The following is a 25,696-nucleotide window of genomic DNA, read 5'->3' on the forward strand; positions in this document are numbered from 1 at the left end:
GCAGTTGTGAGCCACCATTTGGGGTCTTGGGACTGAAGTCAGGTCCTCTGCAAGAGCCATCTCCTCAGCACCTCGTCATCATATATATTTTACTTTTAATTTTTCCTTATTTTTAAATTTTACCTTTATTTCTATCATATTTTCCCCCTTCCCCAACTCCTCCCAACTTGACATCATGCTCTTTCTCTTGCTTAAAACAAACAAAACAGTCTGTTTATAAGTCAAAAACAAAATCATGAAGTCCTATTTATACTAGAAACTACTGGGCATGGGGCCTGTCCTGGGCTGTGTTTGCCATACCCAGTGTAACTCCATTGAGAAAATTGTTTTCATTCTCCAAGCAGCTATCAATCACAAATAGCCACTTGGCTAGGTGTAGGGCTTTGTGACCAGTTCCCCTCCTCCATGCTGAGATTTTATCTGGCTTGAGCTCCTGCAGATCTCTTTAGTGATATCACAGTCTCTGTGAGGTCCTATGTGCATCAGCTCTGTTGGGTCTGGAGAACAATGTTGCTTTGGAGTCATCCACCTCCTCCGGAGATTCAGATAGATGCAGATTCCATGAGTCTTCACCCATGAGAGAGTGGGCTTTTAGTGGTGCAAGTGCTTTAGAATCACCCCTGTTCATGTAAAATCCTCACCCACAATTTGGTCTGACATGGGTTCCCTGCCCAGGAAAAGTGTCACCAATGCCATCACGGTGCTGTTAATGGGGACCACGGCACATGGTGGAGACTCCTCATGTGGCAATGGACAGGATGCAAAGCTTACAGATCAGATTCAGCGAGTGGTAAGTGTAACAGCCTTCAAAGGCCCTGCCCTCGTGCTACAGGCCTGGGATGCTCCCCACACTCCTCCAACAGTGCGACCTGCTGGGAGCTAAGTGCTCAAGCAGCAGACTTGCAAACTCCACCAACAATCTAAGTAGACTAAACTGAACTGAGGGCAGCAGCTATTCCCAGCAACTAGCAGTAAATGATTCTAAAGGCTTTTTTTTTTGGTTTTTCGAGACAGGGTTTCTCTGTGGTTTTGGAGCCTGTCCTGGAACTAGCTCTTGTAGACCAGGCTGGTCTCGAAATCACAGAGATCCGCCTGCCTCTGCCTCCCAAGTGCTGGGATTAAAGGCGTGCGCCACCACTGCCTGGCGTAAATCAGAATTTTTCATATTATTCCATGGCTGTTGTAATTTTCTCTGTGGCAGAAAGAGGCATGCAGATCTCTGTGAGTTTGAGGCCAGCCTGGTCGTCTACAGTTCCAGGACAGGTGCCAAAGCTAAGAGAATTCTTGTCTCAGAAAAATTTTTTTTCTCTGCGTCTCACTTGTCATGTGTCTTTCTCTAAGCAGGCCCAGGAATCCTAAGCGCCTGTAGGTGATCTAGGAAATCTCCTGTAGCAGGGGCCCTGGCCTCCACTCCTGGCCCCTGAGGGCACCTGGTAAAAGTGAGAAGGCAGATTTCAGAGACTAGTAAAGTTCAAGGTCACCAGCCCTTCCCAACAGCTAGAACCTTTAAAGGGTGAGGCTACAACTTAATTGGCCTGCTTAGATATGGATATTTTTGTTGTGGTTCTTGTTTTACAGGGCAGGAACAGACATTCAAGTGGGAATTTTTCCACGGCTGTTTTAATTTTCTCAGACTCGGTTTTTAGTATGAGAAGTGGGGTGTGGGGTTGTACAAACACAACCACTGAAAAAGAACCCTAAGAAAGCAGGCCTGCCTTCCTCCCCCCTCCCTCCCTTCCTCCCTCCCTCAGTTCCTCCCTCTCACCAAGCCATAATTGTGGCAGCCCCTTGGCCCACATAGTCCTTTCACTGATCAGTCAGACACACTCTTTTTTTATTTTTGAATTGTGGGTGAAGTCAATTAATTGAGCTCTTAGATTATTATTATTATTAGTTTATTTGTGTGTGTGTGTGTTTTTTACATAGAGGTTCCCTGTGTCCCTGGAACTCACTTTGTAGACAAGGCTGGCCTCAGACTCACAGAGATCTAGCTGCCCCTGCCTCTACCTCTGCTTCCTAGTGCCGGAATTAAAGGCCTGTACTAAACACACTTTTCCCCCCTAAGACAGGGTTTCTCTGTGTCTGTCGCTTTGCCTGTCCTAAAACTCACACTGCAGAACAAGGTGGCCTCAAACTCACAGTGATTTGCCTGTTTCTGCCTCTCCTGATTTCTGAGGGCTAAGAACTGAGAATAAAGAAATGTGCTGCCCAAAATATACTGCTGCTGCTGCTGCTGCAATTAAAAAAATAAATTAAAATAAAATAACCTGAGATAAACAAAGAAAAAAAGGAAAAACACCTGTTTTTCCTTCCTTCCTTTCTTTTTCCTTACTTGTTTTTTTTTCTGTTTTCTTCTTTTATTATTATTATTATTATTATTTATGGTGCAGGGTTTCTCTGTATAATACCTTTAACTCACTATATAAACCAGGCTGTCATCTTGGTAACATTATGGTTTTGTATTATGGTTTTGTTTTTTCTTATTTCTTGTCTGTAAATCAACAAATCAACATTTCTTTCTCTCTCTCTCTCTCTCTCTCTCTCTCTCTCTCTCTCTCTCTCTCTCACTCATTTAATTTATGTTTTATTTTATTTTTGGTTTGTGTTCTTGTTTTGATTTTCAAGGAAGGGTTTCTCTGTTGCTTTGGAGCCTGTCTTTGGAACTAGCTCTTGTCAACCAGGCTGGCTGGCCTCAAACTCCCAGAGATCCACCTGCCTCTCTGCCAGATATGGAACCAGTCATCTTGGTTAGTTCAAAAGCCACCCCATAAACACACACACACAACACACACACACACACACACACACACAGAGGCACATCCAGCGAAATATATATATATATATATTTTTTTTTTTTTTTGGTTTTTCGAGACAGGGTTTCTCTGTGGCTTTGGAGCCTGTCCTGGAACTAGCTCTGTAGACCAGGCTGGTCTCGAACTCACAGAGATCCGCCTGCCTCTGCTTCCCGAGTCCTGGGATTAAAGGCTTGCGCCACCACCGCCCTGCGATGCCCCTACTATAAAAATGGGTTTCAGAAACCGGCCTTTTGCCACAGTGTCAGAAGCCCAAACTCTGCCTGTGGTCTCAGCTAGCTGATAAGCTTCTGTGACTCACGGTGTGTTTTTATTTTTAAGTTTGTTTTTGGTTTATTAGACTTGGTGGTGTTCTCATCTTTGCATGACCCCCCCCCTCGACCCAACATTTAAGTGTCTTTCAACCATTTTAGATCCCTCTGTTGAGAGTTCTCTGTTTAGGTCTGTACTCCATTTTTTAAAATTGGATTATTTGTTCTTTGGATGACCAATTTCTCGACTTCTTTGTGTATTTTGGAGATTAGTGAAGATCTTTTCCCATTCTGTAAGGCCGTCGTTTTGTCTTGTTGGCCATGTTCTTTGCTTTACAGAAGCTTTTCAGTTTCAGGAGGTCTCACTTATTGTTTCTCTCAGTGTCTGTGCTACTGGGGTTCTATTTAGCAAGCATTCTCCTGTGCCAATGTGTTCAAGTGCATTTGATATTTTTATTTTTATATTCTTTTATTGTGGATGAAGTCAATTATTTGAACTCTCAAATATTTTTATTGTTATTATCTCTCTATTTGTTTGCTTATTTGTGGTTGTTCAACATAAGGTTTCGTTGTGTACCCTTGTATGCCCTGGGACTCACTTTGTAGACAAGACTGGCCTCAGACTCACAGAGAGTCATCTGCCTCTGCCTCCTAGTGCTGAGATTAAAGGCATGCACTAAACACCTTTTTTATATATTTATTTTCCTAATAATTTATTTATTTTCATTTTACTGGCATTGGTGTTTTGCCTGCATGTATGTCTATCTAAGGGTGTCAGATCTTGGAGTTACCGACAGCTGTTGACTGCCATGTGGGTGGTAAGGAATTGAACCTGGGTCCTCTGGAAGAGCAGTCAGAACTCTTAACCACAGAGCCATCTCTCTCCAGCCCTCACCTTTTTTTTTTTGAAAACGGGGTTTCTCTGTGTCACTTTGCCTGTCCTGAATCTCAATCTGCAGAACAAGGGAGCCTTAAACTCACAGTGATCTGCCTGCCTTGGTCTCCCTGATCTTGGAGGTGTTTTTATCATCTCTCTGTCTGGCTATCTAGCTATCTATCCATTCATTTATTTTTTTTTTTGTTTTCTGAGACAGGATTTCTCTCTAGCTTTGGAGTCTGTCCTGGATTCAGACCTGGTCACAGCTGTACCTGGAAACAAACCAAAACAAAAACAAAGCAAAGCAAAGCAAAAGCCAGGCAGGACTGTATGGTTGACCTTCCTTTTCCCCCTCCCCCATGGGCTCCTCAGAGTCTGTGAGGCCTCCTGCAGGGAATCCACAGAGCCTCTGCCCAAGGCTCTCCAGGGAACCCACTCTCTCCCTTTCCCCCAGCCCCAGGGCTGCCGGCCACATCTATCTCAGGCGGGCACTCTGGCTATCCGGGACGTGACAGACACAGACACACAGAAGCAGGGAGGAATGGTGCCCACTCTCTCACTAGATGCAGGCATGCAGGAGGAACAATGAAAGAATGAGAACTGGAGAGATGGAATTTCTGGAATGTCCAGAAACCACATGGTCGGGATCTAGTGCCCTCTTCTGGTGACAGGGAGTACAGCACAGATTTGGGTTCTTGTGCTCCTGAGACCTACCCCAATTTAATACTGACATTATCCTATCATACCCTATATATCACATATAGGCTTGCTTGATATCACACACATACACTGCCTGCGTTTCTGCCTGACCCCTGTGAGAGAGCCTGGTACCTTCAGAAGACAGAAGATGGGGTGTGGGTCTGTCTGTCTGTCTATCTGTCCATCTATTCTTCCATAAAGTATTTATTCCTTTTTTGTTTGTTTTGTGACAGGGTTTCTCTCTAGTTCTCTCTAATTGAGTCAGTCCTGGAACTAGCTCTTGGAGACCAGAACGAGTGTTGGAATTAAAGGCGTGTACCACCATTACCCGGTTAGAAGTCTTTTTAAAAAGTAGGCAATCAGAGCTACAAATTTCCTCATAGGACTGATTTTACTGTGTGCCAGGGTTTGTGTAGGGTTTTGCTTTCATTTTCTTGAGTGAATCTCCCCCCCCCCCCGTCTCTCTTATTCTAGAGATCTGTTTTGTCTTCCATGAGCTCTGAGGGGCACTTGGCTTGAGTGTGATCCACACACAGACTTACTATTAAGGAAAGTTCAAGATCAAGATCCTTTCCTAACTCTGTGACCTTGCAACAGAGAAGTTTCAAGGGGTGTGAAGGGTGTGCCTACTGACACTGGAATTCATTTGATCTGCTAGGCAGCAAATGCTATGGATTGTGTATGTGTGTGTCTCTGTTAGTTTAGGTGTCTTTCCAGTCAATATTGGTGTAATTACCGTGCGTCTGTATATTCAGTGCTGTGATCCTTTCAAATGGTTGTGAAGGGAGCCCTAGTCTAGGAATGACTTCAGTGACGCGTTATTTTCCTTTCCTAACTCTGTGACCTTGCAACAGAGAAGTTTCAAAGGGTGTGAAGGGTGTGCCTACAGCTCCACTGGCCTTCCTCGAGGTGTACAGCTGTTGCCTTTCCTGTCAACATTCTTGTTGGAGTTGGGAAATTGCTGATTTGAACTCAGCCAATTTCATGGAATAGCCCTGGCTGTCCCGGAACTCATTTTTATAGACCAGGCTGTCCTTTTGGTGACGTTCTATTTTTTTTTCTTCCTCTTATTTTTCTATCTGCAGTCAACATTGGTGTAAGGTCTGTGCACCTGTATATTCACTGCTCTGATCCTTCTCTCCTTCCTTCCTTCCTTCCTTCCTTCCTTACTTCCTTCCTTCCTTTCTTCCTTTCTTTCATATGTCTGCCCACTCACGAAAACCCAAAAATTCTAGCCTCCCAACGCAATTAATAATTAATTCTTAGCACTGAATTCATAGTGTCCCATAGGTTTGTGTACTTTGTGGCTTCATTTTTGTTTAATTTTAGGAAGTCTTTAATTTCTTTCTTATTTCTTTTTTGACCCAGGGGTGGTTCAATAGTTTACTTTTCAATTTCCATGAATTTGTATGATTTCTCATAGTATTGTTGTTAATTTCTAACTTTAAACCTGGTGATCCAATAAGACACATAGGGTTACTCCAATTTTTTCATATCTGCAGATGTTTGATTTGCTATGGAGTATGTGGTCATTCTTAGAGAAGGTTCTGAGGTGCTGAGAAGAAGGTATAATTTTGCGTTTAGGTGAAATGTTCTGTACATGTCTGTTAATTCCTTTTCATCTATGCCATCTGTTAGTTTCCTCATTTCTCTGTGAATTTTTTGTCTGGTAGACCAAACTAACATTGTGGTTAGTGGAATGTAGAAGTCTCCTACTAGCAGTGTGCGGATTTTGATGTATGTTTTAAGCTTTAGTAATGTTTCTTTCTTTCTTTTTTTTTTTTTTTTTTTTTTGGTTTTTCGAGACAGGGTTTCTCTGTGGTTTTGGAGCCTGTCCTGGAACTAGCTCTTGTAGACCAGGTTGGTCTCGAACTCACAGAGATCTGCCTGCCTCTGCCTCCCGAGTGCTAGGATTAAAGGCGTGCGCCACCACCGCCCGGCTAGTAATGTTTCTTTTACATATGTGAGTGCTCTTGTATTAGGGGCATAAATGTTAAGGATTGAGACTTCAGTTTGATAGATTTATCTTGTTATGAGTATAAACTGTCTTTCTTCATCTCTTCTTATTTATTTCATTTTGAAATCTAATGTTAGATATTAGGATAGCTACACCTTTTTTTAGGTGCAATTAATCGGAAAACCTTTTCCTAATCCTTTACTCTGAGGAAATGTCTGTCTTTGAGGTTGAGGTGTGTTTCTTGTATACAGCAGAAAGCTGGCTCTTGTTTTCCTATCCATTTTCTTAGCCTGGGTCCTTTTATAGGTGAGTTGGGACCATTGATATTAAGTGCTATTAATGTCCAGTGGTTGTTAATACCTGTTCTGTTTCATTGAGAGTGGTTGTGTGTTTCCCTTCCTTTGGTTTTGCTGATGTGAGGTTATCTGTTGCTTGATTATTTTGTGTGTAAGGTGAGCTTCCTTGGGTTGGGGTTTTCCTTCTAGTACTTTCTGTAATGCTGGGTTTGTGATATATATTGTGCAAATCTGGTTTTGTCATGGATTATCTTGTTTCCTCCATCGATGGTGATGGAAACGTTTGCTGGGTATAGATATCTGTGCTTGCATCTGTGGTCTCTTAGTGTCTGCAGCATATCTGACCAGGGCCTTCTTGCTTTCTTGGTTTCCATTGAGAAGTCAGGTGTCATTCTGATAGGTCTACCTTTATATGTTACTTGACCTTTTCCCTTTGCTGCTCATAATATTCTGTCTTCAGTCTATATGTTTTGTGTTTTAATTATTATATGGTGAGTGGACTTTATTTTTATCCAGTCTATCTTGTGTTCTGTAAGCTTCTTCGATCTTTGTAGGGCTATCTTTCCTTAAGTTTGTATCATTTTGTTTAATGTGTTTTCTTTGAGCTGGAGTTCTCCTTCTATCCCTATCATTCTTAGGTTTTGAGTTTTGATGTTTTCCCAGATTTCCTGGATGTTTTGTGTTAAGTATTTGTTAGATTTAATGTTTTCTTTGGCTGATGAATTTATTTCATATAGCTATGTTCAACCCCTGAGATTCTCTCTTCCATCTTTTCTATTCTGTTGATGCAATTCTTACAGTAGCTGTCTGAGTCTCTGGGAACTGTTCTTGGTCTGCTCTGTGTCTCATGCTCTCTTGCTCTGTTCTCCTGGGTTGCTCTCACAGCTTGTTCTGCTCTTCCAGAGGTCCTGAGTTCAATTCCCAGCAAACACATGGTGGCTCACAACCATCTGAAAAGAGATCTGGCGCCCTCCTCTGGCATGTTAGTATAAATGGAGGCAGAAAGTTGTATACATAATAAATTAATCTTTAAAAAAAATAAAGAGGGAAACTGACAATAAAATACTTTAAAAGAAGGTTGACCATTTAACTTCTGAACAGGTTGTTAGTGGTAGTTAAGATGACTATAGTGATTAAGAATGTTAATAGGTATTTGATAAACCGATCTAGGTTTGGGTCTGAGTGTATATATCATATAGAAAATTCTATAATCGATCTAGGTTTGGGTCTGAGTGTATATATCATATAGAAAATTCTATAATTGATCATGTGACAAATAGGGCTACAGGTAAGAAAACGATTGAGAAAAGGTCAAATTTTAGGCTTAGTGAGAGTTTAACAGCTCTTGCATGCTTTCTGGGTAAATAAGGATATTTATATCCTATCTTCAGATTCACAGTCTGGTATTTTTTTAAACTATATTAATATAGTGTGGAGCCCATAATTAGCTTAGGACGAGAGGTAAAATATGGATAGCTATGAGTGTCGATTCTCGTGTGTGTGAAGGTTGTAAGTTATTTATATGGTTGGTTAGTTTACCCCGTTGTGTGGTGACAATTATGTAGATTGAGTAAAGGGAGGTAACAGGGATGTTTGTTCCTAGTAGAATAATGGATGGATTTGATCAAGAGAATAAGGAGATTGTAATTATTAGTTCTCCAATTCAATTGATTGTTGTTGGTGGTAGGGCAAGATTAGCTAAGCTTGCTATGATTCATCATGTGGCCATTAGAGGGAATCCTATTTGTAGACCTCGGGCTATGATTATTGTTGGACTATGGATGCGTTCATAGTTTGTGTTTGCTAGACAGAACAATAGGGAGGATGTTAAACCATGGGCAATTATTAATGCTGTAGCTCCCATAAAACTTCATGGGGTTTGGATTATGATGGCGGCCATGACTAGGGCCATATGGCTGACTGAAGAATAAGGGATGAGCGATTTTAGGTCCATTTGTCGGAGGCAGATGGAGCTGGTTATAATTATTCCTCATAGTGACAATAGGATAAAAGGACAGGCTATATATCTAGTTACTGGGTCTAGAATTGTAGAGATTCGTATGCCATATCCCCCTAGCTTTAGTAGAATTGCTGCGAGGATCATAGATCCTGCAATGGGGGCCTCGACATGGGCTTTAGGGAGTCCTAGGTGGACTCCATATAGGGGTAGTTTAACTATAATTATATAATAATACAAGCTAGTCATAGGATGATATTAGACCATGTTTGGTTGATTGGTGAGGAGTTTTTTAGTGTTATTAGGGTAAGGTTTAATGTTCCTGTTGAGTTTTGAATGCAGATTAAGGCAATTACTAGGGTGATGGATCCTACTAAGGTGTAAAATAAGAAGTAAATCCCTGCGTTAAGTCGTTCTGTTTGGTTCCCTCATCGTGTCATAATAATAAGGGTTGGAATGAGGGTGGCTTCAAATAGGACATAGAATATGATGAGTTCATTGGCAGAGAATGTCATGATAAGTAGAGTTTGGAGGTACACTAGTAGGGAAATGTTTAGTTTTTTGATATGATTTTAGCTGGCCAGGAGTATTCGTGGAAGTTGTTAGGACTAGAAGTGGGACAGATAAGGGGTCTGCGGAGAATATGGTAGAGAAGCTCAGGCTGTTTTCGTTGTTTTGTCATAAAAGGTTAATAGAGACAAGGTTAATTAGAAGGCTATAGGTTGTCACCATTGATCCATACTTTTTTGTCACTTGAAAGTCAGGTTAGGGGTAATAGTATGAATGATAGGAAAATAATTTTTAGCATTGTAGAAGGTTTAGGTTATGTACGAAATAAGAGCCATAGGTGTTTGAAATTTTTGCTAATAGGGCTAGCCCTACAGCTGCCTCACAGGCAGCAAATACTAAGATAAGATAACAATGGGGATTGGGAATATAATTATGGAGTGTGTGTTTAAGGGTGTGATAAATAAGGATAATATTATACCTTCTAGGCAGAGGAGGGTAGATAGTAGGTGCAATTGGAATATAAGGGTTCCTAGGAAAGAAAAAGTAAAGGACAGGGTAATGTTAAGTACGGCAGGTGTCATTTTTGGTAATTATGATATCATCATAATCTAATGAGTCGATATCATTAATGTCAATGAAACTAATTACCAGTTATTCTGTTCATTCTAAGCCTTTTTGTGTCCACTCATAAGCTAGGCCGAGGGCTAGGATTGTGATGAGGATAAATGCGATGATTGTTGGTATGTTTCTGTTGGGGAATTGTATCGCTCAGGGTAATGGAAGGAGTTAATGCGATTTCAAGATCGAAGAGTAGGAAGGTGATCGCTACTAGAAAGAATTTCATTGAGAAGGGTAGTCGAGCTGAGCTTATAGGGTCAAATCCGCATTCCTATGGGTTGACTTTTTCAGTATAGATGTTAAAGTGAGTAAGTCAGAAGGCTATGGGAACTAGGGTTATGGCTAGGGTGATGTTTACTAGTAAGATAAGTAATATGTTAATTACTTTCTTTTAGGTTGCACTAGAACTAACTGATTGAAGTCAGATGTACTGATTATACTAAGAAAGTATGATCCTCATCAATAATCAGATACATATAGGAATAATCATGCTACGTCTACGAAGTGTCAATATCGTGCTGCTGCTTCGAAGCCAGAGTGGTGTTTAGATGTGAAGTGGTATTTTAATTGTCGTGGGAGACAAATAATTAGGAAGGTGGAGCCAATGATGATGTGGAGGCCATGGAATCCGGTTGCCGTGAAGAATGTGGATCCGTAAATTCCATCTGACATAGAGAATGGTGTTTCAAAATATTCTGAGGCTTGTAGAATGGTGACATAGACTCCCAGTATGATTGTGATAAAATAGGGCTTGGTGTGTGTTATTTCGTTTGCCTTCTATTAGGCTGTGGTGGGCTCATGTGATAGATACTCCTGATGCTCATAAGACTGATGTGTTTAGGAGTGGAACTTCTAGAGGGTTAAGGGGTGTAATTCCTGTTGGTGGCCAGCAGCCCCCGAGGTCATGGGTTGGGGCTAGGCTTGAGTGATGGAATGCTCAGAAGAAACCTGCAAAGAGAAACTTCCGGAGATGATAAATAGGATTGTTCCGTAGCGTAGGCCTTTTTGTACAATAGGTGTGTGATGTCCTTGATAAGTGCCTCCTCGGATTACATCACGTCATCACTGATATATAGTGAGTGAATTACCTAGGAGTCCTAGTGATAGAAGGATAGCTGAACTGTAGTGGAATCATATAACTAAACCTGAGGTTAGCAGTAGGGCAGAGAAGGGCTTGGGTTTACTATATGGAAAGGACGAGTTTGGTGGGTCATTAGGTGTTATCATGTAGGTAGAGGCTTACTAGTAAGGCAAATACGTAAGCTTGAATTAGGGCTACGGCAAACTCTAGGATAGTAAGAAGGGCTAAAATGATGAATGTGATTGTAGCTGTTGGTGGGCTAATGCTGTGAGAACTATTGTAGCACCATTGATTAAGTGAATTAATAAGTGACCTGCGGTGATGTTAGCTAGGGCTATGGGTTAGATGAATAAGCTGGTGGTTTCAATAATGATTAATATAGGAATGAGGGAGATAGTGGTACCCTGGGGTAGGAAGTGGGCTAACGAGGCTTTCGGTTTATGGCGGAAGCTGAGGATTACGGCTCCATCTCATATTGGGATTGCTATTCCTAAATTTGTTGATAATTGTGTTGTTGGGGTGAATGTGTGTGGTAAGAGTCCTAGAAGGTTAGTTGAGCCAATAAATATAATTAAGGATACTAGTAGGAGTGATCATGTGCGTCCTTTGGGTGAGTGGATTAGCATTATTTAATAATGAGTTTGAGTAATTGTTGAAATGAGTAGAAGCGGTTTGAGACCAGTCGTTTGGAAGAAGTTATAAAGTATTGATGGGAGTATAATAATAAGTACGACAATTATTGTAGGGGTAATGAAAAAGGCGAATAAATTTTCATTCATTTTGATTCTCAGGGGTTTTTTTAACATTTATTTATTTATTTATTATGCACACAATATTCTGCCTGTGTGTATGTATGCCTGCAGGCCAGAAGAGGGCACCAGACCCCATTACTGATGGTTGTGAGCCACCGTGTGGGTGCCGGAACTCGAACTCAGGACCTTTGGAAGAGCAGGCAATGCTCTTAACCTCTGAGCCATCTCTCCAGCCCTTTTTTTTATTTTTTTATTTATTTTTTGCTTGCTTTTATAAGTCTAATTGACTTGACTTGATGGAGTTTGTGGGACATTGTGAAGTGAGATTTTTAGCTGTATACAAATGAACAGTGTGATTGTCGTTGACAGGACCGTAATAAATCATGTGGATGTATCCAGTTGTGGCATTCACTATGGAGACTAACTATCTCTAACTTTAACTTAAAAGGTGAACGCTCTAAGCTTCGTAATGTAATTAGATTATTGATAAAGATCAATCTTCAATATCATGTGTGGCCCATTGTTTTTACTGTGAGGGCTAGGTTGTTAATTTCGTCTATTATGTACAAGATTTGTAAGGAAGGCAGGGCAATTAGAATCAGGATTATGGCGGGTCTAAGAGGGTTCAGATCGTCTCTACTTCTTGGGTGTCATACTGGTAGTATGAGTTAGTTCTGTTGTCTTTATGAGATTACTGATATCTAGTACTAAAAACACCATTCTAAGTGTCTGGTCATGAAAATTTATTAATTCTTCTACAATAGGTGAAGACGCATCTTTTTAAAATATTTATTTATTTATTTTATTTATTTATTATGTATAAAGTATTCTGTCTGTGTGTATGTCTGCACCCCAGAAGCGGGCACCAGACCTCATTACAGATGGTTTGTGAGCCACCATGGGGTTGCCGGGAATTGAACTCAGGACCTTTGAAAGAGCAGGCAATGCTCTTAACCTCTGAGCCATCTCTTCAGCCCCAATGAGGAGGAAGCATCTTGTAAGCCTAGTTGGAATGGGTAAGCCATATAAGATAGATAGAGTTTAGTCTATAATTTAACTTTGACAAAGTTATGTGATTTATTTACTAATATCTCATTGAGAAAGACATAGAGGCTATGGTGCTGGCTTGAAACCAGTTTTAGGGGGTTCGAATCCTTCCTTTCTTATTTTACCTTAACGAAGGTTGGCTCTTATTGTGGCCAATGTAAAGTAATCTCGTGTGTCTACGTCAGGTCCTACTGTTAACAATAAATCCTAGGAATCCCATAGATATTATAGCTCAGACTATTCCTATGTATCCGAATGGTTCTTTTTTGCCTGAGTAGTAGGTTACGATATGGGAGATGATGCCAAAGCCAGGGAGAATAAGAATATGTACCTCTGGGTGCCCAAAGAATCAGAACAGGGGTTGATAGAGGATGGGGTCGCCCCCTCCATCTGGGTCGCAGAGAGTGGTATTTAGATTACGGTCTGTAAGAAGTATTGTAATTCCTGCTGCTAGAATAGGGAGGGAAAGGAGTAGAAGGACAACAGTGATTAGGACGGATCAGATGAATAAGGATCAAACTGGTTCAAACTGGATAAAACCAGTGTAGACGGGTTAAAAACGGGATCAAACTGGATCAGACCTGTTCAAACTGTTTCAAACTGGATCAAACCAGTGTAGACCGCTTATTGTGTCATAGCTGGTGGTTTCATATTGATGATTGTGTAGTAATGAAGTTAATTGCCCCAAGAATTGAGGGCATGTCAGGAGCCAATTTCCTCCTAAAATCATTACAGGAACCATCACCCTGGGGAGTCTGCAGAGAACCCCACACCCCTAATTGTGTTAGGAATCAAAGCCTACCCCACACCCAAATTGGCTGTTAATGAGCACTATCTGTTAGCGGAACCCATCCCACATTCCAAACTATCTTGAGAACTAGGTGTGTCATCTCCTAGTTGCGACTCCTTGGCCTACAGTGACCTGACCGAAGGTAACCTCCTGCCTACGTGACCAACGAGAACCACGTGACCAACGTGAACCATGCGGCAAGAGCCCAGACCCCTGTGCCCATCCCCCAACCTTTTACTCTATATAAGTTGTCCCCCATCTCTAATAAACGGAGGCTCTGACAAACTTTGCATGGCCTTCTTCCTGTCTCCTAGCCCATATCTTCCAGGTAGTGCCTCTCCGTGACCCTGGAATAACTGAACTGCCAGGCGGGCTACTAACCCTAGACTAAGTAGCCCGCCAAGGCAATCAACAAGGGCACACCTGCTATTTGTAGTGAAAAAAATGGTTAGGTCAACTGATGCCCCAGCATGTGCTAATGGAATGTAAAAACAGTTCAGCCTGTTCCTGCCCTGGCTTCTACTATTGCTGATGCCAGTAAGAGGAGAAACGATGGGGGTAAAAGTCAGAAACTTATATCGTTTATTCGTGGGCATGCTATATCTGGGGCTCCGATTGTACGTGGGACAAGTCAGTTGCCGAAGCCACTGATTGTCATTGGCATAACTATGAAGGAAATTATTACGAATGTGTGGGCTGTGACAATTACGTTATAGATTTGGTCATCGCCTAATAGGGCGACTGGTAGAGAATAATCAGCGGTTCATGAACATAGGTAAAATGGTTGAGTAAAGCATTAGACTGTAAATCTAAGCACAGAGGAGAAAGCCTCTTTTGACCAGGCCTTAAGGTGATAATCACATCGAATTGCAAATTTCGAAGGTGTAGAGCAATGACTCTACTGAGGCTTCTCCGGCCCCCTTTCTGATAGGCGGGAGAAGTAGATTGAAGCCATATTAGGGTGTTAATTAGCTGTTAATTAAAAGTTTGTAGGTTTGAGTCCTTTCTATCTAGTAGAGGATTTAGCTTAATTAAAGCAATTGATTTGCACTCATTAGATGTAAGATGTAGTCTTGCAGTCCTTATCAGAAGTTAAACTTTGTGGATTTGCTTAGGGCTTTGAAGGCTCTTGGACTAACTATCCTAAACTTCTGCTATAGAAGTAAGGGAGATAGGGGAAGTATTAGTGTGCTAATGACGATTATTGATGATAACATGTTGTTGCTTTTTGTATGGTTTTGGTGAATGTATATTTTGGAGTTGTTATTGCTTGGGAAGGTGGTTGGTGAGGTTGAATAAATTAGTCGTGTATAAAAGAATAGATTGATTAGGGCGGCCATTGCTATTAATGTATCTAAAGATAGGTTGTTTTTTATGAGTTCAGTGATAATAGCTCATTTAGGTAGAAACCATGTGAGTGGTGGCAGTCCTCCTGTTGATAATAAAATTAATGAAATTATAGGTAGGGCTATTGGTCTTTTATTTCACATAAGTGAAATGGATGTGATTGACGTAAATGAGTGGGCGTGGAAGATAAAAAATATGGGGATAGGTATAATGATGTAGATTAGGAGGTTTAGGGTTGTTAGTGATGGGTTGTAGGGTAAAATAGAGACTATTCAGCCTATGGGCAATGGATGAGTAGGCTAGGATTTTTCATGTTTGTGTTTGGTTAAGTCTGTTTCATGCTCCAATTAATACTGAAATAATGGCTGATAAAATCATTAGATTAGGGGCTGGAGAGATGGCTCAGAGGTTAAGAGCATTGCCTGCTCTTCCAAAGGTCCTGAGTTCGAGTCCCGGCAACCCCATGGTGGCTCACAGCCATCTGTAATGGGGTCTGGTGCCCTTTTCTGCCCTGCAGCATACACACAACGGTCAGGCTGGGATTTGGAGTCACAATGGTTCTTGTGTATAGATAAGAGATTGGATTGAGGTAGACTCATTTATTTTATTTTTTTTATTTTTTATTTTTATTTATTTATTTATTTTTGGTTTCTCGAGACAGGGTTTCCTTGTGGCTTTGGAGCCTGTCCTGCAACTAGCTCTGTAGACCAGGCTGGTCTTGAACTCACAGAGATCCGCCTGCCTCTGCCTCCTGAGTGCTGGGATTAGACCCATTTATTAAACGGACGGATAAGAGAATGATTGCTATTGTCACTTCATATGAAATTGTTTATGCCACTGCTCGCAGGGCCCCGAACATTGAGTATTTGGAGTTGGATGCTCAGCCTCATCCTAGGATGGAGTATACTGAAAGGCTTGATGTGGCTAAAATAAATAGGATCCCCAGTTTTAGGTTCACTAGGGGATGTGGTACGGGGAGTGGAATTCATAGGCTTAGGGCTAGTGATAATGTTGTGGCAATAATAAGTAGGGTTGTAGAGGTAGCTATGGGGCGTAGGGGTTCTGTAATGAATAATTTTATAGTGTCTGCAAATGGTTGAAGAATTTCGTAAGGGTCCTACGATGTTTGGGCCTTTTCGTAGTTGTATGTAACCTAGGATTTTTCTTTCAATAAGGTAAGAAATGCTATATCAACTAGTACTGGTACTAAGAGTATTAGGATATTGATGAAATACACTATTAGGGAGAGGATTTGAACCCCTGGGGACACGGTTTTATTTTTTTATTTTTTTTTAAATTTATTATTTTATTTTTACGCAATTTCCTGGCTCTGCCACCCTAATAAAACCCTTGTCTAGGGTGTTGTTAAACAAACTTACTAAATTAAGATAATTTCATATATTAGTTTTAAGGCGCTTAGGTTAAGGAGGCCTCATTTCTCTTTTCCATTCGTACAGGGAGAAACAGTTAATAGATAGAAACCGACCTGGATTACTCCGGTCTGAACTCAGATCACGTAGGACTTTAATCGTTGAACAAACGAACCATGAATAGCTGCTGCACCATTGTGATGTCCTGATCCAACATTGAGGTCGTAAACCCTAATTGTCGATATGGGCTCTTGAATAGGATTGCGCTGTTATCCCTAGGGTAACTTGGTCCGTTGATCAAATAAAATAGGCAATGAATCAATCAATTTTAGATGATCGCTAAATGTTCTTTCTCACCATTTCTTGCATCCACCAATTAATGAATCAAGAATCAGGATAAAGAACCAAATTACAATAGTTGAACTACTGTGACAAAAATAGAACTGGATAAAATGGTGTTCCCCTGCCTAAAAGAACTGTTATTTTACATATTTAAGATGCACAGTCTTAGATAAAATGTGTTACTAATCCTTGGTGTGCTCTAATATATAAATCACTAAACTTTGGAGCACATCACACCATAAACCTGTTTCACCTTTTATATTAATTTTTGTGGATTATAATTACATCATTTACATCATCACTTTCTTCTAAGACTTTCCAGAAATGAGAAAAATCATGAATTTTGCTTTATCAAGAGTTGCTGTTTGAATGTGACTTAGGTTTGGCTTCAGAACATCTGAGCTATGAGGGAAAGGGTTGATTACAGTGGTCAGTGACTCTGTAATGGAACACACATGCCATGGACACCGTATTTTGGAAAGGGAACAGGAAGTGCTCTGAGAGCCTGGAAGAGTTTCTACTAAAATACCAATTTTCCAGACTGGAGCCCTGTGTTCCCCTAGGGTGGAATGGCAGAGCTGGGAAGGGCTGTGCTGGCTTTGTCATTTGATTTCTGCTCATCTAGTAGGACAACTGCGACTGTCTTGAGGCTCAGCTGGGCAATTCTAGCTCTTGTGTCCAGATTGCAGGTATGAAAAGACTGCATTACCACATATAGCTTGAAAATAATTTTTATGGTCTACATCTCCTGTTCTTATCATGGCCAAGGAGGCCAGAAGATGGTGTCAGAAGCCCTGGTACTAGAGTTACAGATAGTAGTGAACTTCTATATGTACCAGGAATAGAATCTGGATGCTCTGACAGAATCTTCAGTGCTCTTAACTGGTAAGATATTTTCTAGACTAAGTTTTCTATTCTTGATTTTACTGTCCAAGGCAGCCCAGTCAGGCTCAAACAACCGATGCTGGTTAAAAAGTAAAAAATGTCCTCTATTTGAGAAAATAAATCTCAGGAAGGGATGAGCTCCCTAACTGTTTATCCAATACAACATGATCAGCCAATTATCCATCTATACACAATCAACAAAAATGGATGCATCCGTTTGTCTTCATGTGTTTGAGCATATGGATTCACCCAAACTTAACAAGGAAGAAATTGGAAGGGATTTGGGAATGGAGGGAATGAAGAGATAAAAAGGGAAAATGATGCAATATTTTTTAATTATCATTTTATAGTGGTTTCTGGCTGTCTGGCTTGCTTAGACCCAAAATAATCACAAAAAAACTGTATTGATTAAATAACTGCTTGGCCCATTAGCTCTAGCTTCTTATTGGCTAGTTCTTACATATTAATTTAACCCATTTCTATTAATCTGTGTATTGCCACATGACTGGCTTACCAGCTAGATTCCAACCATGCTATAGACCACGCCAGTTTTCTTCATCCATTAACCAATAAAATTAACACATAGACAGAAGGACCTTCCTCACCAGTATGGAAATAAGTTTTAAATAAAAAGAGGGACTAAAGAGATGGTTCAACAATTAAGAACACTGGGTGAGGGCTGGAGAGATGGCTCACAGGTTAAGAGCACTGCCTGCTCTTCCAAAGGTCCTGAGTTCAATTCCCAGCAACCACATGGTGGCTCACAGCCATCTGGAATGAGGTCTGGTGCCCTTTTCTGGCATACACACAGACAGAATATTGTATACATAATAAATAAATAAATATTTTTTTAAAAAAAGAACACTGGGTGTTGTTACAGATCTCAAGGTTCCATTCCCAGAATCTACATGGTAGCTAACCATTTGCTGTAACTTCAGTCCCAGGCATCTTCTGCCTTCTTCTGGCCTCTGTAGGTACTGTGCACAGACAGATGCTGGGAAAACACCCTTACAACTATTTAGGTGAATAGAGTTCATCATAGCCATCCATCCGAGAACAGAGTATACAGTGCCGTTAAGTGACCTTTCCTTGATTTTTTTTTTTATTTATGTTCTCTATCTTTTGTATCTGTGAGAATTGTGGCATTGGTACAGTTATCTTTTAGATCAAACATCAAGATGGACAGGCCACATAGGCTCCCTCTGATGTGTGTTTTACCTAATATCCACCTATAAGTGAGTAAATATCGTATTTTTCTATGTGATTCTGGGTTTCTTCACCTAGGATATTGGTGAATTCTAAATATTTATTTATTTATTATGTATACAATATTCTGTCTGTGTGTATGTCTGCAGGCCAGAAGAGGGCACAAGACCTCATTACAGATGGTTGTGAGCCACCATGTGGTTGCTGGGAATTGAACTTAGGACCTTTGGAAGAGCAGGCAGTGCTCTAACCACTGAGACATCTCTCCAGCCCCATGGATATTTTTTTTTTTTGCTGGGTAGAACACAGGAAACACCAACTGTCAGGTAAGGAGCCTAGTCGCCAGAACATGAACCAATTGCCTTAACCAAGATAGGGTGCCCAGGCTTTCAGCTCTTTTTTAATAGTTTTTACACCACTCCCCTTGGGCTGGAAGTGGCTATGGGACTACATTTCCCATGGTGCCCTGTGTCAGCGGCAGGAAGTGGCCAACCAAGACTCCATTTCCCAGCACTCCTGGCACCCGTGACAGGAAGTGGTGACAGAGAGGACACTGGGGCCCTCGTGGGTGAGGGGCGGGGACACAGAGGTGATTGACAGGAGGGAGGGTGGGGACACAGATTTTACAAAACTGTCAATTCTGTGTATCCATTTCTGGATCCTGTGTGTTTTGTCAGTGACTGAGGTATGGGCAGTTTGTTTCCCATAGGCTGGTTTTGTCAATAAGAAGACAAGATCAAACTGGATCAGACCTGATCAAAGTGGATCAAACTGGATCAGACCAGTATAGACTGCTTCAAAACCGGATCAAACTGGATCAGACCGGATCAAACGGGTTCAATCTGGGTCAAACCAGTGTAGACTAGTTCAAAAGTGGATCAAAATGGATCAGACCGGATCAAACTGGATCGAACCAGTGTAGACTGGTTCAAAACCGGATCAAACTAGATCAGACCGAATCAAAAAGGTTCAAACTGGTTCGAATAATTGTGTCTCACTACCACAGAACTCTAGAAATAAATTGAATGGCATTTTCTACAGCTCTTCGAAGAGCTTGAAGACTATTTATACAAAATATAAACTATGTATCTAAAGAACCTCATTCGTCTAACTATAAATATGACCGACATGGATGACTGTTGATCTATAACTCTTAATCCCTATCTAAGAATAAATAAATAAATAAATAGTAAATATATATATTACAGTATTATATTAAAGAATATACAACTGTGCCATCAATGCGAACAATTACCTACAAATGTAACCAATGGATATCAATACATAAATAATATATAAGTATCTTAGTCATAGGTAGAAATGTACACTGTAATATGATATCCATATATCAACACAATATATATCAGTGCACAAAGATGTTTTAAACATAGGTATTAGCATGCATGCATACAATATTCAACATAATTTAACTTTGTATCCATATTCAAAAATCTATACCAATGTAATTATCTATAAACAATAACTCACCAATACCGTTATTACCTATCCAAATTTCCATCTTTTTTTTTTCAAAAAGATCCCTGAGCTTATAAAATTCCTCTCGCAACCCTCAACTGTATATTAATTATAAGCAACCCCTAAGGATCCCGTGATAGTAAAAAAATCATGGTTAAATTTCAGCATCAATGTCCTTTAAAATTGCAAATGGTCTCTGAGTATTGTGTTGAGGTCTGCCAAAATATAGGCTTCTTATTTCCTAATTCAATTTCTGACTTATCCTCCCAATTTTACACCTGAATGCTGAGGTTTCCGATTTCTGCCATTCACAGATGAAGTGTTATTTCTAGAAATACCTTGGCTTTGATTCCTTTTTAGGTGTCCAAATTTACCACGATTAAAACATTTGGTAGGTTTATGTCCCCTCATTGCTTTAGAAATTGCTAATCCTATCCAAGATTCATCATCGTAATTTGAGGTCCTAAAAATTAAAAATAATTTCCTCAATCATTTCAAAGTTTTGTATCATTGCCTTTCTTAAATCCTGAATCTCCTTACCTGCAATGTGTCTCTAGGGATTCCAGTAAGGTATCAATTTTTTGTTCCCCATTCTGCACCTGTGAGTCCAAGGTCTCCATGTTTCCTTTGAAAGAGAATATATCGGGGCTGGAGAGATGGCTCAGAAGTTAAGAGCATTGCCTGCTCTTCCAAAGGTCCTGAGTTTGAGTCCCGGCCACCCCATTCACAACCATCTGTAGTGAGGTCTGGTGCCCTCTTCTGGCCTGCAGGCATACACACAGAATATTGTATACATAATAAATAAATATAAAAATTAGAATATTGCATACATAATGAATAAATATAAAAAGAATTAGAATATTGTATATATAATAAATAAATATAAAAATTAGAATATTGTTTACATAATAAATGAATATAAAAATTAGAATATTGTATACATAATGAATGAATAAATATAAAAATTAGAATATTGTATACATGATAAATGAATATAAAAATTAGAATATTGTATACATAATAAATAAATAAACATAAAAAGTAGAATATTGTATACTTAATAAATAAATAAATATTAACAAAATAAAGATAATACAGCCTCCTTGAATTGCCCCTGGATACCATGTAAGTTACCATCCTGGAAGTCTATCCTGTCCGTTTCCTTGTCAAAACTCGGCAATAACTTCTCAAAGTCATATTCAACAGCGTGCGACCTTTCAGGTAAATTCCTAGTACCATTATCTTAAAAAGTCAACTTGGGCTATCATGGAATCTGTGCTATCTATTGATGCCACATACTTCCACAATGAAAAAGAAACCTGCCGTTTCCCTGTCAGCCAGCAGAGGGCGCTGTTTCTGAGTTGCCACTGGAACCCTGACAAATCCTGTTTTAAAATAAATATGCTCTGTTATTTGATGGAATACTGGTAAAAAAAACGAGTCAATTGAGAGGTCACAGAGAGAAAATCCATAGGCCGGGCACTGAGCACAGGAAGTCAGAGAGTTTCTAGTGGCCAATAGACAAGGCAGCCTGGCCTCCCTCCCTCCCTCAGTCGTGGCCTGTGCCTTGTGCGTGGAGCCAGCAGTTTGTTTGAAATTATCATGCCGCAGCTTTTCTTGCCAGGAATTTCTAGGAATAATATCTCCTCTGGGAATCACAAAGATAGGAGACTTCGGCCTTCAAGGGTCAGAGGTAGGTCTGTGATTTCAAGGTTTGGCAGCGCACGCCTTTAATCCCCATGCCTGGGACGCATAGCCTGGCAGATCTCTGAGTTCTAGGGGTGGTGGCACACAATTTTATTTATTTATTTATTTATTTATTTAAAATATTTATTTTATTTTATTTCTTTATTTTAGCTATTTATTGAGTTATTTATTTCCAGTATTTATTTTAAATATTTATTTATTATGTATACACTATTCTGTCTGCGTGTACACAAGATACACAGAGAATCTGGATACTCTATGCTATCATGCTATGTTTTCATTGTTTGAGTTGTGATAAGTAGCAACCACGGCGAAAGGATATTTGTTTATCGGTGCTGCTAAATTAATTCAAGATAAATATTTTTAAAAGACCTTGAATGAAATTCAAAAGGAATGTTGCTCTGGAGAAGAGATTTTGCTTCTGAAAACGAGAGGCTGTGGGTTCATCCTGAGTTTCAAAGAAATAACTCTGAATTTTCTTTGGGTCCTTAAAAGATTCTCAGTGCCCCCAACCAGTGGGAATTAATCCAGGAATACTACGCACATATTCCCAAAAAAATGCAGTATGGGTATTTTCCCCTGTTTATCAAAAAAAAAAGAAAGAAAAGAAATTTTTTGGTTTTTTTATATAAAGTTAAATATTGTTTTCTCAAGGTCTGTAAAAAAATTCTCTTTCGTTTTAATGGGTGATGTATCGAATTTATAGATTGCCGTTTCTATCGCTCCCATATTTACTTTGTGGATCCAATTCATCCAAGAGCATGGGAGATCTTTCAATATTTTTGGGTCCTTTTCAGTTTTTCTTCAAAGCCTTAAAGTATTGGCACATGGACCTTTCATTATTGGTTATTCTAAAATCAAGATACTTTATGCTATTTGTCACTGTTGTGAAATATGAGGTTTCTCTTATTTCCCCCTCTGCTTCTCTATCCTTTGTGTATAGAAGAGGTATTTATTTTTTATTTTTTTTATTTGTTTTAAAAAATTAATTTATTATGTATACAATATTCTAATTTTTATATTTATTTATTTATTCATTATGTATACAATATTTTGCTTCTCTTTCTATTTTTATATTTATTTATTATGTATACAATATTCTAATTTTATATTTATTTATTATGTATACAATATTCTAATTTTATATTTATTTATCATGTATGCAATATTCTAATTTTTATATTTATTTATCATGTATATAATCTAATTTTTATATTTATTTATTATGTATACAATATTCTAATTTTTATATTTATTTATTTATTATGCATACAATATTCTGCCTGTGTGTATGCCTGCAGGCCAGCAGAGGGCACCAGACCTCATGACAGACGGTTGTGAGCCACCATGGGGTTGCCGGGACTCGAACTCAGGACCTTTGGAAGAGCAGGCTGTGCTCTAACCACTGAGCCACCTCTCCAGCCTCTCCCCCCTTTTTATTTATTTTTTCATTTTTTGAGACAGGGTTTCTCTGTAGCTTTGGTGCCTGTCCTGGAACTAGCTCTTGTAGACCAGGCTGGCCTCGAACTCACAGAGATCCACCTGCCTCTGCAAAAATTTTTTTGTGGCATATTAAATGCACTTTGTTGCCAGGTATGTGGTCAATTTTGGAGAATTTTCTCGAGATGCTGAGCGGGTATATTCTTTACTATTTGGGTTGAATGTTCTACAGATGTCTGTTAAGTCCATTTATTTCATTATCTCCATTATTCCTGTTTGGTTTGAGGCATACATTGATTTCTAGTGATGTGGGTGCTTTTATATTACTGAAATTTATATTTGGAATTCATACTTCATCCTGATGAAATATTCCTGCCATGAGTACAAAGTTTCCATCTTATTCTCTTTTGATTGCTTTAAACAAATTAAGTTTGAAGTCATTTTTGTTATATATTACTAATTAGTATTAAACCTTTTTCCTTAGCTGCTCTTATTATTTTTTCTTAATACTGTATCTTTTTTGTTTTGATTATTATGTGGTGAGGCTTTTTTTCAGTCTATTTGGTGTTCTGTATTTTTCTTTTACCTTAATAGTAATATTATTTTTTTATGTTGGGAAACATTTATTCTATAATTTTGTTTAATCCATTTCCTCCATTTCATTTTTCAAGTCTTCAACTCTTTCCATTACCGGTTTGATTGCTATTTCTTGGCTTCCTTTCCCAGGGTATCTTTGATGGATTTCTCATCTCTTCAGAGTTGTTGTTATTCTTCTCATGCATTTATTTAAAGTTGTTTTTCACATTGTGTCTTTTGGTCCCTGTCTTCTTTATAATTTTACGTTTAAAGTCTATTTCTTCTACTTCCTCCGGATTAGGGTGTTCAAATTCTCCTGTTGTATATTCCCTGGGTTCTCATGCTATCACGCTGTCTTTCACATTTTTGGAGGTGTTTGTGGATTTTTTCTTTTTCTGCCTTCTTTTATTTCTCTTAGCTCTGGAGTCTCCTTTATCCACTCCACCCTGGAGTAGGCTGTGGTGGTGGTAAAATTTTAAAATTAAAAAAAAAAAAACGAATTTTACCTCAACACCCCACAGAGGGATAGGAGCCCTCAGTGTGTTGTCATAGGAGCGGCGGGGCCGCCTCCTGCCCACCCGGCTAGCTTTCCACCCGAAATAATTACACAGAAACTGCATTCTTTTAAAAAACACTGCCTGGCCCGTTAGTTTCAGCCTCTTAACCCATTTCTTCCTTTTTTAAATAAAATATTTATTTATTATGTATATAATATTCTAATTCTTTTTATATTTATTATGTATACAATATTCTAATTTTTACATTTATTATGTATACAATATTTTAATTTTATATTTATTTATTATGTATACAATATTCTGCCTGTGTGTATGTCTGCAGGCCAGCAGAGGGCACCAGACCTCATTACAGATGGTTGTGAACCACCATGGGGTGGCCGGGACTCGAACTCAGGGCCTCTTAGAAGAGCAGGCCGTGCTCTAACCACTGAGCTATCTCTCCAGCCCCCTCCCCTTTCATTTTGTATTAATGGAGTTTTTATTTCCTCACTTTGAGGCAGACTTGTTGGCAATCCCAAATCATAAGAATGAGAATATAAAAATGTAAGTTCCAGAAATGGAAACGTAGAATTAAAGAAAAATATGATTTTAACCATAGGAGAATGAGAGCGGACTGTTAGACAGATGCTGGAACTTTACAAGGGAAGACAATATTCAGATTAATGGAGATGCGTTAATATATGATTTAGCCATAAATACGCTTAAGCTGTTGTCCAATGAGTATTCCAGGTAATGTGGTTTCTGTGTTATTATTTAATTATTTAGATCTGAGCATCCGGGAATATTCCAAGTAATGTGGTTTCTGTTTTATTATTTAATTATTTAGGTCTGAGCATCTGGGAATATTCCAAGTAATGTGGTTTCTGATTTATTATTTAATTATTTAGGTCTGAGCATCCGGGAATATTTCAAGTAATGTGGTTTCTGTTTTATTATTTAGTTATTTAGGTCTGAGCATCCGGGAATATTCCAGGTAATGTGGTTTCTGTTTTATTATTTAGTTCTGAGCATCTGGGACTATTCCAAGTAAAACGGTTTCTGTTTTATTATTTAGTTCTGAGCATCCGGGAACAAACCAGCAGCCTCCCTACCACATCCATCCGGTCCTCGGAGGAGGGAAGGCATTTTCATCTTTTGATGTCTAATTTCTTTTTTTTTAAATAATTATTTATTTATTATGT

The 25,696-nt window shown here is 39.3% G+C and overlaps 1 long non-coding RNA gene across 6 annotated transcripts in view; it reads left to right on the forward strand.

The window, feature by feature from the left end:
* Positions 1 to 14,043, forward strand: part of LOC142839751 (uncharacterized) — a 54,230-nt gene extending 40,187 nt beyond the window's left edge. For 2 of the 6 annotated variants that reach the window (XR_012908826.1, XR_012908831.1), the window contains exon 4: positions 12,668 to 12,757. This is a non-coding gene — a long non-coding RNA (uncharacterized LOC142839751). Of the gene's footprint in view, positions 1 to 675; positions 984 to 12,667; positions 12,759 to 13,962 lie in introns of those variants that run through there. The other 4 variants (XR_012908830.1, XR_012908827.1, XR_012908829.1 and 1 more) reach the window with 4 other exon arrangements.
* Positions 14,044 to 25,696: the final 11,653 nt, after the last annotated feature.

The sequence above is a fragment of the Microtus pennsylvanicus genome, chromosome 22, assembly GCF_037038515.1.
Source record: "Microtus pennsylvanicus isolate mMicPen1 chromosome 22, mMicPen1.hap1, whole genome shotgun sequence".
Taxonomy (NCBI): Eukaryota; Metazoa; Chordata; class Mammalia; order Rodentia; family Cricetidae; genus Microtus; species Microtus pennsylvanicus.